General features: G+C 51.6%; 1 protein-coding gene across 8 annotated transcripts in view; it reads right to left on the reverse strand.

The window, feature by feature from the left end:
• LOC122364954 (fasciclin-3-like) overlaps positions 1 to 13,467 on the reverse strand; it is a 57,425-nt gene that overhangs the window by 25,811 nt on the left and 18,147 nt on the right. The gene's annotated exons all lie outside the window — the stretch shown is intronic.

Consider the following 13,467-nt stretch of genomic DNA (forward strand, 5'->3'; position numbering starts at 1 on the left):
AGTTATGACGCTTCAAGCAATAACTGGCTCAACTAGCGTTAGCGGAATGACGCAAAATTAGCAGGTGACCAGTGACCACTCCCAGTTCGCTAATATGTTTGCATCATTAACATACCTTCCACTATAAGCACGGTTTCTCAATCTTAACATAAAATATAACATCTTTTCATGTAATTTGCATCTCTAATATACCCCAGTCAAACTTGCATCACTAATGTAGTGGGGGACTTCTTGGGACGAATTAGTTTCTAGGGACTTACACATTTATGCTCATTTCCCCACATTTGTCGCCAGGGGGAGAATTCCCCAGAATTTTCCGCTAGGAGTGGCTGAGCCCTATGGTGAATTCAAAATACGCGCGGCGCGGCCGGGCGCAGTTTGAATTTCGGCACCGAGCGGCGGGCTGTGCAGGCGGACGGGCGGGTATGTCCGCCGGCCGCCCCTCCCGATCAGGGACAAGGTCACACGGGGCGGGGCGGTCCACACCCGTTCCCCCGACACGACAGGGGCGAGGAGCGGAGCAAAAAGCCGGCAGGGGCCGGCACCCAGGAACACAACACCGCAGATAAGGTAGCACGCGACACCGAAAAACTGGCGCTACATTTATCATCGAAACGCCCGGTGTCCGTGCAAGAACAGCCACGCCACTGTATCTGTCTCTCATAAGGCCAACTATTCCGCAGCCCCACACATGTCCGACAGTCCCCCCCCCCCCCCAGCCCGTGCCGTTCCCTTCACGGCCTGGCCCGAACCGGTCGCGAGGCTGTCTAATCCTCCGACCACGCCGGCCGGTTCCTCTCGTGACCGTGGCTGACCGGTACTGTGACTGTGCCGCGCTCAGCTGACAGTGGACCCAGTGGAGACTTTTGGTGCGTGGGTCTAGAGGCAGGACATTGCAGCTATACCTACTTGAAAATTCACTATTAGGCAAATTTTGGCTAAACTTCCCACCAAATCAAATTCATATATAATACATGTCTCCATGTGAGGAGTATTGTTGTCTCCAGCAAAAGCAATGAAGTCTTTTTTATTTAAAAAAATGTCGGCTATTGGTTATCAGTTCACTCTGCAGAGTGAGAACTAGCAACCATTCCGGATCTACCAGGCTATACACTACAAATAGCCCTGGTCACACGAGCCATGGAGGACGGCTACTGCGCACGAGGCCGGGCTGAAAAATGAGTCCACAGTGGGCAGCCGCGCGCGATGTGTCGATTGGTGAATTTTTCATCGGGAAATATGAGGGTAATCTGAGACACGGCAGGCAAACCTGTCCTTTATGGGCCATGGCTATTGGGAACCACCGGCAGTCAGTTGGTCGATACAACTGAAAATTGCATGAGTCAGGAACCAATCTAAAACTGGATTCATCGGCGCCCTGTTTTCTTTGTCTCCTCATTATCACGATGTCTGGACGTGTGAGGGTGTTGGTCGCCGCCATCTTGAAGAGAATAAGGAACAGGAAGAGGGTGGTTAGTCCCGTCGTTTTTAACTGAGCTCGTCAGCCGGAGGCGTATGACCCACACGTCACGGACAAAACGACCCTCTTTCACTTTCAACTCACCGCGACCCCAACCGTCTACAAAGCAGAAATATGACGCAACCGGACATCTCCACAGGCGGTTCCTGGAGCGTAATTACCTTGGAGAGGAAGATGTTCGTTTTGAAAGGGTGGCATGGGTCACACGAGGTCATTGGAGATCGCACGCATTTCGAGAGGTCGTGACCCAGACCAGACTGGCGCGATGTGCAGTCAACGATATAGTGAAAGTGCACACACAAACTCTTGCACTCGAATGATCGAGTACGTTTTTGCCAGTCGAGCATGTGCATCGTGCGCAAAGGCAGATAGATATAAACTAATTCCATTTGACATTCACACCATGCATGCGACATTCATACTATTCACTATCCATAAATGCGTCTCTGTGCAAAGAATTTCGCGCTAGTCGCCAGCCGTTTAGCCCTTCCCTATCGTCCCATGTCATGTCCAGACCACGACCAAGCATGGGAGAGATGAGGCCCCACCGACAAATGTCACTTGTACTTCGACGATAGCATAACGCGCTGATTGGCCATGACAGCACGCGCGTGTTCTGCATATCACTGACGGAGCTAGTAATCCACGGAACAGTCAGGGCACGTTCGAGCCGCGGAGTCTGGTCAAGTCGTGGGCAGGCAGGCCACGCGAAAAGCCAGTGACCCAGGAGCCAGGACCAGGAAAACTCCGCGATGCTGAGGGGCAAGCAAAGAAAGAGAGCCCGAGTAAAGTTTGCTTGCGAGAAATACAGTGGCCCAAGTTCAGGAGAACTTCGGTGCTGTAAAGGCAGGCAGTGATCCGCGATAAGAGACATTTAGTCAAACTGTGGTCCACTGGTCTGCCAATCAAAGCAACTTGCAATTTTCTAACCATTTTTTTTTCATATCGTCTCACATTGTCTCATTTGGAACGGTTGTTGTGTGAAATGTCGATTATCATAGATCAATACCAAAACAAACCGTGGATAACAAATTGTAAGAATGGGTAATTCTACATGACCGAAGCTAACTGAGCCGCCTGCAGCCTTATACAATGTCACCTCAAACAAAAGCTGCAGCTGGTCTGTCAACCTTAGCACATGCAGCGTTCCTCGAAAGCCGAGCCAGCAAGCTACGACCCGTACACAATGAATCATACTCCGAGGGAGGCTCGGAAACACGTGCCATTCATAGTTTTGCCTGCATTCAGAACCACTAAGCTGCTGTCACCTACTCACGCCAGTAATGACGAATCTATTGCATAAGCGATCAATCAGTAACTCAATCAATCAACCGATCTCCGGCCCACGTCGTCCTCGAAAACCAATCACAGCCGACCCCATTTTCCATCGATCAGACCCTCCGGATCGGTCATATCCTGCGACAGCCCATCGGACCCCGGCGAGGGACCATCCCACAATATCGTCCACCCTTCCCCTCGCCCTGGCCCGTACGACGGGGACGGACAGAGGGACCGATCGGCGCGTTATCTTCATCAGGCTTCTGTATGGGGGATTCCGTCCCTCGCGTTTATCGCTCATCCGATCGGCTCGATGCGGCTGAAGAGGCATCTGAAAACTGCGCTTTAGGATGCGCGATACAATTCAGGGTTTTATTTATTATTTGGAGAGGACATTTAATGCAGCACATAACTTTTTACAGGATCTGTGAAACAACTAAATCTTTAGGTTGAAAACAGATAAACATATCAAAAGTAGAACATCTTGATTAGTTGCGCTGCGCAAACCCCAACTCAAAACACCCACCCGCGAGGGCTACACCCAGCGAAGCTCCACTTTTAGCGACGCCATTCCCCCTCTCCACCCCCCGCTGCCGCTGCCGCCGTCGTCTGGAATTATTGACGTCGTCGGGTGACTCAGTGCAAGGAATATCGACCTGGACAGCGGCAGACCGTTCGGGCAACAGCGCCAGGCGGCTCCCTGGAGCCCCGTCAGCGGCCCACGGTCGGTCGCGGCCGACGAGCCGCGCGGAGGCGGAGGCTCAGGCCAGCTCCAGAGGCCGCTGAGTCACTGACGATAGGCTGAGACACTGATCTATGAGGCAGAGGCGGCGGAGAGCTATGACGCATACGTCTATCCAGAAACAGATGCATGCTTCGTAATTCTTTCCAATGGCTACAGTGACCGGAACTGTGCGGACTCCCTAAGTCATCACTATCGTCTGCATTCATACTGGCTATAGAACTTGACCTGTTCCTTCTTCCACATCGCAACGGAAACCACATTTTTTTCGCAAACCCGGAAGGACAAGTCATCATCTTAGCCGCCGCTCGTGACGTCATCTGGCCTGCGTTGTCTGCAGGACGCATCACTTCCGGTTGAGAGGTCCCATGACCAGTCAGCCACATATCGGCGGCTTTCTGTGCGGTTGAGTTCTCGTAAGTATAGGACGCATGAGTGGGTATTGCTCATCAGGTGAGCCATTACGTCACTGAGACCACAAACGTGCTGTACTGCTTACCAGAGGCCATGATGGTCTCCAGTTCCCGATACGTGATCGCCAGATCTTCAACTGATCATCAGTTTAGGATTAGCACGTGCATGACATCACACTCAATCAGCACACAATCAGCACGTGTTATCCATTCGCATACATCACCTCTGTGCTGATACCGTAAATAGGAACAGATGAGTAACTCAAACAATGCCTCGCTCAACCGCTCTATAACAACGGATCACTGCTGAAGTCAGCACAGCCAAAGCCAGGAGCCAGGCTGGCTTTATGTGCAGTCGTCATTCAGTCAGCAAACCCGTCTTCTATTGGCGAGCCCGCACAACGACTGAGGAACTAAGATACTAGGCTAGCACTGAGTACACACTACGGAGTGGATGCGATGGTAAACTGATAACCACAGACAGCTCCTGATATTTGGTCACGCCATCTTTGCTTCCAGCTTCTTGGAATCTGTGGGGCGATTGCGAAAAGACTTCACTCAGACCTCGGGCCACTACGCAGAGAGAATGTTCGGTCTGGAATCAGCGGGAGGCGGGGATACACAGACCCAGACCGAGGTGTTGTTGAAGGGAACGCTTTGTCCGAGCACGGGGTGGCTGAACTGGTCTGACCTTCGGACCGCTCCCTCCCTTCTGTTATCCACGCAGATCTAAAATCCCCAGAGTATTGCGCTTCATCCACTAGTAAACAGCGCACAATGCATTTAGATGGCGCTTAATCTGGCCGGCGCTTAGCTGCGACTGTGAACAGGAGGTGTGGGGACGACGGGGACAGAGACAGAGGGGACCGGGGGTGCCAGCCAGCTGCTGCACGGATCACGGGCCAAAACCCTGCACGCGGAAAATCTGATAAAGCCTTTGATATTAGATCAGGCACATTGCGGTCCCATGGATGCGATCTCATGAGGGCAGGATGAACGGTGCGGGAATATTTAATAGCATTCTGTGGAATACAGAATTGACGCGTATTGTAGAACTGAAAAAGGAGCGTTTAGAATAATAAAGAAATCGTTAGCAATACAACAAAGACGGTAAACAATATTGTCGTATTGCGATGCATGCCATTTGTTTATAATGAAACAAGTGTGGTTTTGTTGAGAGAAAATGCATTATTCAAAATGAGCACGCAAAAAAAGTTGCAAAAACTCAACGAAAATGTTCAATTAAACACCAAAACACGACAGAAGGGTTACCGGCATCCTTTGAGCCCTGCAGAGCCTGGGCAGTGCTCACCCAGAGCTCGCTCGCTCGTCCTCTGCCGCGGTCGATGCACTTTATTTCAATTGACTCTCATCAACCGTTTACTGGGCCGGCCGGCCGGCTGGCCGGAGTGGGACGGTGCTCGGCGTCTTCTCGGGCCTTCAGCCCGCTCCGAGAAGCGCGATCTGACAGACAGGCGACGCCACCGCGCCGGAGAGGGGTGGCCCATCGCCCCGCGCGAGCAACAGGCCACGGTGGGGAGACAGATAGTCCGGAAACAAGGGAGGTGGGGTAAGCGAGCACAAAGGGTGAGGCATGTAGAACGAACAATGGGAACGAAATGGCTATAGAATGAGGGATCATTTCAATCCTCCGAACGTCAGCGTAGGCTGCAAATATCGCGCAGCAGTTTGAATACTGAGTTCACCAAAGACTCTGCACTATATTCGTCCAGAGTTTCCAGCTGAACGGTCTGACTGCTTGGATTGCCCCGGCTGTCGGTCAGGCGGTCGGTCAGCCATCGAATCGAGCCGGCCCGAGCCGCAGTGTTGGCCGTCGGTACCGGCGCCGGCCGTCCGTCGGTACCGGCGCCGGCTGTCGGGAGTGCCCTATCGATTCGCCAGCCGGCGGCGGACTCATGTGGGCCGTCACGGTGCTGGTGGCGCACGCGCCCGACCACACCCAGCTCAGTGACACGGCCCAGCCGCCAGCCGTGACCGGTGTCGATCGTGACGAACGACCCAACGTGACGGTCCGTCGCACGCGGCGACCGGTCGGCAGAGGGGTAGCCGGAAATGGACGGACGATCGGACCGGATCGGTCGGTCGGTCGGTCGGACGGGCAAACGGGGCCGCTAGGTCAGGCAGTGTCGTGCAAACGAAGCGGACCGGCCGCGCACGGCTGAACAGACCTGATTAGCAGGGCACGCCGACTCCTGGAAAAGGCGGCGACTGGGGTTGGGTTTCCGGTCCTCCGTGACATTTTCAGCCCGGATTCGTTACCCGTATCCAGAACAAAGAGGCAGACTGATTGTTGGTTTTAGCTCCGCGACCGCACACATTGCAACCAACGGACACAGATGTGCCGCACACACGGGCGTATATTTACCTAACATCTCCTGCATTGAACTGCATCGCACATCCCCCGGCTGGTTACCATGACGACCGTCCGTCGACAGCCATTATTTACCGCCCACTGGGTGCCTTCAGTGGCGCGTCGATGGCGGCCATTGGAGAACTAATGGAACCGACATGCTCCTGCCAGTGGAAAAACCCTTTGGATGTAGAGCAATAGCAGATCCCACTGCGCTGAATGACATCGAGATATTTGTACAGCGGTGCTATCAGCGATCGGGTGCAGCAGGGTTATACGCTGCTAAAAACGTAGCCAATGATTTTCTGACCCTATTTCATACAGCCACGCTTGGTAAGCGAGAGCTGTACTGAAGTAACTATCACCACCAGTAGCTATTCCAAGTTTGCTCCATTTCCACCGGGTTCCCATCAGTCACATCTTCAGAAGCCTGTTGCTCTAGGGGAATGCTTTAACTTCGGCTCAGTCACGGACGATCGAACCAACTCAACCTGTAGCTTGGTTTCAACTAGAAAAACAAGCGCTAGAAGACTGGGGTGATTTCAACGCCCTGAGGTGACAGCATCAACGAATTCTGAATGTTTGATTAGTATATCAATGTTGGACTACGTCAGAAAGACATGCTGGATGCCGTTTGAAGGATGTGGAAATAGCGTTTTCCCTCACATTTTCAATGTTTCATGCATCTCCCAGACACCAATTTTCGTACGCACCAAGCCATCAGCCCTAACAAGACACGAGTCGCATTCCTTTTGAATAATACAGAGCTGCAAAAAATCCCTCCACACTGTCATGCCGTCGCTGCGATACATGGACCAAGAACGCAGCCCCCCAGGACCCTCCTCTCAGAAACGCTCCCCCGGCATCACCGACAAGGCTTCTGTCGTGTCATGACAGCACAACACGGCGACGCGGAAACCGATACCGTACGACACATAATTACTGGCCGGCAGATCGACCACCGCCGCCGCCGGTTCCGACGGGCCGCCGGCGTCGGAGCCGACGGGCCGCCGCCGCCGACGGTCGATGGTGTCAGCCGCGTCGGGCGGCGCGGGCACGCGAGTCGGTCGGGTTCGCCGACCCAGCGCACAGGCCGTGGGACGCGGCACGTGGCGCGGCCGCTGCAGGGTAGACCATTCCCAGAACGTGCCACGCCCCTGCGCGACAGCGGAGTGCCTTACAGGGCTGCGACTGGCCTGTGGGAGGGTTCTGGAATGTTGCTGTGTGGGCAGACAGGTTTTTGTTGAGTAGCAGCTTTGTTTGAAACATAAAAATCCTCACTGACAACTAATAATTCCGTATGTATATGATTGACCATGTCATGATCGCAAAAAAGAGACAAGTGGTTCAGCATTAACAATAATGCGGTCATCTGGCATATTAAATCCATTTATTAAATATAAGACGATCAACACTTCAGTGCCTATAGCATAACAACTTCCATATTGAGCTCACATTTCCGATACAGCTGACAAATAAGGCTACTTTATTTAACCCTCGCCGGCCGAGGGGGGGGGGGGCGGGTGCCGCCCCCCATAGGTTTTTTTCGCAATAGCTCCGAACACGCTGGCGATAGAGAGCTGAAACTTGGCATACCTGACCTTTGATCCAAGCCGCATCTTTTGACACCAACGGCATTTTTGGGTCAGGTCAGGTCACTGACCTATGACGTCATAAGTGAACCTCTGCACGGTCTTCAGATGTCGCAACTTCGCAACGCCCTCACTGTCAGAGGAGATGTCACAGGGAAATGAAACTTGCAGGATCTAGTATCCATTATGAGTCTCACAACTTGTATATCTCGGATTTTTCCTTAAGGTCATATGGGGTCAGGTCATTTTCGTGACCTCACCATTATAAGTCAATGGGGAAAAATGAAAACTGCTATTCTGGCGCCGGGAACGATCTCCAACTATCTCAAGCACACAGAATCGTGATCTGATGCACTCCTTGCAAGGTTAGATGCGTCACTTTTGCAATGTTGACCTTGCGTGACGTCATTTATGACGTCGTCAAGGTCATATTAGTTTTTCGGGAATAACTCTTGATCAAATTGAGCTAGCGAGTCGGGAATGCCACCAATGGACTCAGGAAGACCTGCCGAATCGAATGATATGCGACATGACCTCTTTCGACCAACTTCGTGACCTGGGGGTGCTGACCTGACCTTGACCTGAGGTCAACACCCCAAGTTGACCTGACCCGGACAAAAAGTATATCATTCGACGCGCCTGAGCAAGGCGAACACGATGCTGCCAAAATCGCGGCTCTGCGGCCGTTTTTTGCGAAGTTATTCACCAAAAACGGAACCGTACCTTGGGGCACTTGACCTGACCTCAGAGGTCACCGGTTGACCTAGGACCTTAAAATCGGGTACCAATCTCTGCGTCTCGTAACGGTGCACACGCTCGTTTTTTCCGCGACGCGCTAGCTCCACCAGGGGCGAAACGGCGAGGGGGGGACGTACCCCCCCCCCTCGGCCGGCGCGTATGTAGAAAACCAATAGGTCCGGCGAGGGTTAAGTTCGACGGAGCAATATAAGCTATGTGTTAGGTATATCCGCAGCCGCTAGAGACACCACTGATATATAACGCTACCCTATTGTCTCTCCATTACCACCATTTTCCAATTTACGATAGACCATTTCTTTGGTCACATGACACTAATGAAACTGTCTCGTGTGTCCCAACTGCGCTCACATCTCAGTGACAAATACTCGGAAGGCAGAGGGATTACCCAGCTGCTTCGACTCACTGCGCCGCTTTGATAAACAACCACCGAAACTGTCCCTTCTGGTGGTTGACGAATCACTGAACGACACGAAGTGTTTCTAGATTGTTCAAATTCACCCCTCTCGGCGCAAAAATTATTACTTTCCCAGTCCCGTGACTCCCATACGACTCAGACCGGGAAGCACCATGCTGATAACGTTCTTCCGTTCTGTTGCAGGGACCAGTCTTCGTCGACTGCGCATTCCCTGCAGCGGGGCATATATCATTCCGGGATGTTCGTGGTCAGAGCTGACGTAAAAAAAAACCAAAGATCCGGGGTAGCCACCGCATGACTGAGAGAACACAGGGATAGAGAGACAGGATGGAAAGAAGGTCATGCGTGGGCCAGACCGACTAGGATGACCCACATTTTTATCATCTGCGCCCGGTGGCCTCGCACAGAAGCGCACAGCGAAGCATACAACGGCAGATGATGTAGTGCATTTCTGCCCGCAGGGACACCCGCGATACTCTGTGCCGCTCGCCCGCAATCGCGGTATTGTAGTAGCTGATAGGTTTTAACTGTGTCAGCGATCTCAATTACGCCCATAATTGTGTACATAATTGTGTTGGAGCCTTGTAAAATCGTATAAGCTTATCCACATTTATAACTACATAGTTTGTAGTTCACCAAACATACGTATCTGATTGATGAGACCACAAGGAAAGTTGATCACAACAATTTTTCGGCTATAATCCAAGTTCATCGGCCCACTTCACTAAATTCAGAAAACTTCCTGATCGTTCAAAATGAAAATGACTGCCAATGCGGTTTACGTTTCACACGTTTCTGATAAAATTACGGAAAACTGAATGAAAACGATGGTAGTTTATAACCAGATGTGGATATAAAATCCGTAACACCTTCCGCATTTTATTTTAACAAATGTGGCACTGTGGGCCGTGAGAACTCGGTCGTTGATAATCCAATTTCCGTGCTTCCGATCCATACAGTTTTATCTCACACCACCCACAGCCTCTACGAAAGTGAGTCACGCGCTGACTCATTTTTAAGTTCCCTCAACGAGAGAAACCAGCTCAACTCTGTAACGTTGCCCTGGAAACGCTCAAACAATTTACTTGGTGAGTCACACCGACAGACGCCCTGACTCATCCTGCGAACATGCTTGGAATTGGTCGACTTCTGTCCCAGTTAAAATAACGGACAAAATGAGACCTCTGAATGCAAAACGGTCCAGCACCAAGCGGGTCACAACTGAGCTGTCGCGACGAACCGTGCGGCATAACATCTGTAGCGGTAGGTGGTCCTACAGTGCGCCTATAGCGAGTCAGCGGAGCGGTCAAACTCAATCCGTCCACTTCAACCACATCGCTACTACCACTCTGTCCTCCCGACATCCCGCCAGCAGCGCGGACCGTCGCGAACGAACAGGAGCACCCGCCGAGCGAAGCAGAAGCGCCCGGGGCGGTCGGTGCCGTGCGGGACGGCCTACCGTGCCGGCGGCGGCTGCGGCCGCGGCTGGGGTCATCAACCTCTCGCAGCGGCCGCGGCCGGCCGGCGCCGCGAACGCGGGTCGGTGGGAAGGGTACGCCTGGGAAGAGGAGCCTCCGGAGCCCGCAGTCCGGCGTGCGAACACAGTGAGCCCCGGGAACCGAGCGAGCGGCTCCGCGGCGGCACGACAATCGTATGGGATGATAATTTGTATTTGGCCCGGAGCTCGATGAATGATGGCCGGCGTCGCCTTTCAGAGACGGCCGCAAATTGGATGTCACAAAACGACCGATGACAGCTCGGCCTAACGGTCGCCAGAGATGGCGATTGTTGGCTCACTCATTACAGCTCGGGAAAAATATACGCCTAGGAACATTAGCGCTTGCGATCCAATAGTACAAAAGAAAGTTGTCAACTCCTAAAACATGAAAATCTACGATCAAAAGTTTAGGATGCTATATAACAAGAGACCTGACAGGCTTGTATCTCATGTTTCAAGTTGCACCAATTCCGAGTTATCCGCTGGTCCATTCCAACAGTCTCCAGCCTCCCTGCCAATCCACTAGGACAACTCCTCAGACCTCCATGTTACGCAAGGCACTGCCTAACTGCCTACCGTCCGGAACGGGGTGCCTGGTTCTCACGACCGTTGGCCGCCAGAAACCGTGCACAGTCTTCCCACGGTCCTGCAGTGGCTGGCTCGGCCCGCGAACACGTCCCGTGGAGACCGTGGGTCAGACAAGGCTTCTGTGATCGCGGCCGGCAGGGCCACGGTCACATGTCCGAGCTGCTAGGAACAGCTGTTTACTACCTTGCTACCTGTCGACGCGGCACCATTGTCTCGGTTCAGGATTTGGCATGTCTTTGTGTTCAACTCAGTTTTTTTTATCAGTTCAGGATGTCGTTTATGACCTACATTGCAAGATGCTTCTCCCGTGAACCCGCCGATCGTGTGACATAGGCTCACATTGTACTATGGCATTCCAGATTGCTGAATAGCAAACAACAGTTGCCAACTGTCAGCGACGTAAGTGCGTCTAGACAGTATACGTGCCGCACCGCTACACCCAGGCCTATCTGGACATGATCTGTCCGGCTTTCAGGGCTAGACTGTCGGTCACACCTCTGCATCTTCTCGCGTGCCGACTGGCCAATTTTTCGGGCCAGGCCTGCCTTGCAATACCTGGCGGGGCGGACGGTAAGCGAGGCGTGCATTTTGGCCGATACGCTCTGTCAGCAAGCCAGACTGGGCTGCTCATGTTGCTAAACTGAGGATTGTTCCACACCGCTGTAATCTGCCACGGGCAGCTCCAAACCATCAACACAACCTCATGTTTCGGCGGTACACATGGAGGTCCCCGCTTCAAAATTAGTTAATCCCTATAATATAGACATCATTCTATAGAGAAACTCGTGTTTAGTAAGAATAATGTGGTTTCCAGTTATCTGATCGATAATTTTAAGACCAAAAGCTAACTAATCGTATTCTTACCACGATCTCGGTGGAGCCGCACGACGGTCTGTTGTCAACATGTCAATTGTTGTTAAATACCATTACGCAGAAATGTAGTACCTTCATAAAACCCAACACACTAGGGGAACTGTGGGAAACCGGGGTTTTGGGTGGGGGGGGGGGGTACTATTTTTATGAAAAAGTGATAGATATACACAAATAATTATGGAATTACGGTTCTGTATTTTTAATTTTTAATAGAAGAGAATTCGGTAATTTTCTTTTTCGGTAAAGCGCCTCACGAGATGCGCCAGATCTGTCGACGAATGATAGCGACTTTTCTGAAAAAGTCTTCAGAAATGTTTCGTTCGTAAATATTTTCGTTCGTGCATTTTCTTTATTTTCGTTTTTTGGTCCGTGCATTTTTTAAGTCTGTACATATTTTCATTTTTCGTCCAACATTTTTTCGCCTGTACTGTACATGTTTTCGTCTGTGGCCAACTCGTGGCGAAGCAGTGCAGTGCCGAAGGCAATGCCTTAGGAGAGATTACAGGCAATAGTAAATCAAATATTTTTAGGTTAAATGGTTATGTATCTGGCTTCAGGCCGAAGGCCTGAAGCCTGATGCATGACCACTTAACCTGAAAATATTTGATTTACTATTGCCTGCAATCTATTCCTGCAAGTAACTATTTCCTTATCCGGTAGGCAAAAATCAGTAGGTTAGGTTAGGTTAGGTTAGGTTAGGCTTCCCGGTAGGCAAGAATCAGTAGGTTAGGTTAGGTTAGGTTAGGTTAGGTTTCTTAATGCCTGGTAGGCAAAAATCAGTAGGTTAGGTTAGGTTAGGTTAGGTTAGGTTAGGTTAGGATTCCCGGCAGCGGCGTATTTAGAAAATCGCGAAGGGGGGGCCAAGGGTTTGGAGGGCGCCACCTCACCCAAGGAGGGCGCCATACGGTCGCGAGATAAAAAATCGCTCAGCGGGGTGGGGGGGGGGGGGGGGGTTGGGAGGCGTTTTTTACCATGCCACCAGTTTTTTTTTTTTGCGTAACCTCGTATAGGTCGTGCGTGCTGCATTGATTTTGCATCGTGTGTATTCTTTATACTCCAGGTCACAAAAGGTCAAGTGTTCTTGAAATGCTGCGCCGAAGGCGCGCGAAATTTTTGAAAACAACCTTTTCCTCCGCTTTTTAGGCACGCCTTTTATACGATCACCGTTCAAAGCTCCTCTCGCTCTTTTACCAAATTTGAAGGTGTAAAAAATACCTAAGGTTTGGTCGGGCCGCTGCCACACAAACTGTATAGAAAGCTTGGCTCATGGGTGTCGATGTATAAAAGTTTATTGGCGGTGGCATATCTACGCACCAGATCACCGTATCGGATTGATACCGGAGCGCGAGATGCGTAAACATCATCCAAATTACCTCAGACCAGCCTTCATAGCCTTCTCACAGATGCATACAGTGTACCCACATAACCAGTTTCAATCACCGAAACTTCAGATGCCTG

The sequence above is a fragment of the Amphibalanus amphitrite genome, unplaced genomic scaffold (genome assembly GCF_019059575.1).
Source record: "Amphibalanus amphitrite isolate SeventyFive unplaced genomic scaffold, NRLGWU_Aamphi_draft 000709F_arrow, whole genome shotgun sequence".
Lineage (NCBI taxonomy): Eukaryota > Metazoa > Arthropoda > Thecostraca > Balanomorpha > Balanidae > Amphibalanus > Amphibalanus amphitrite.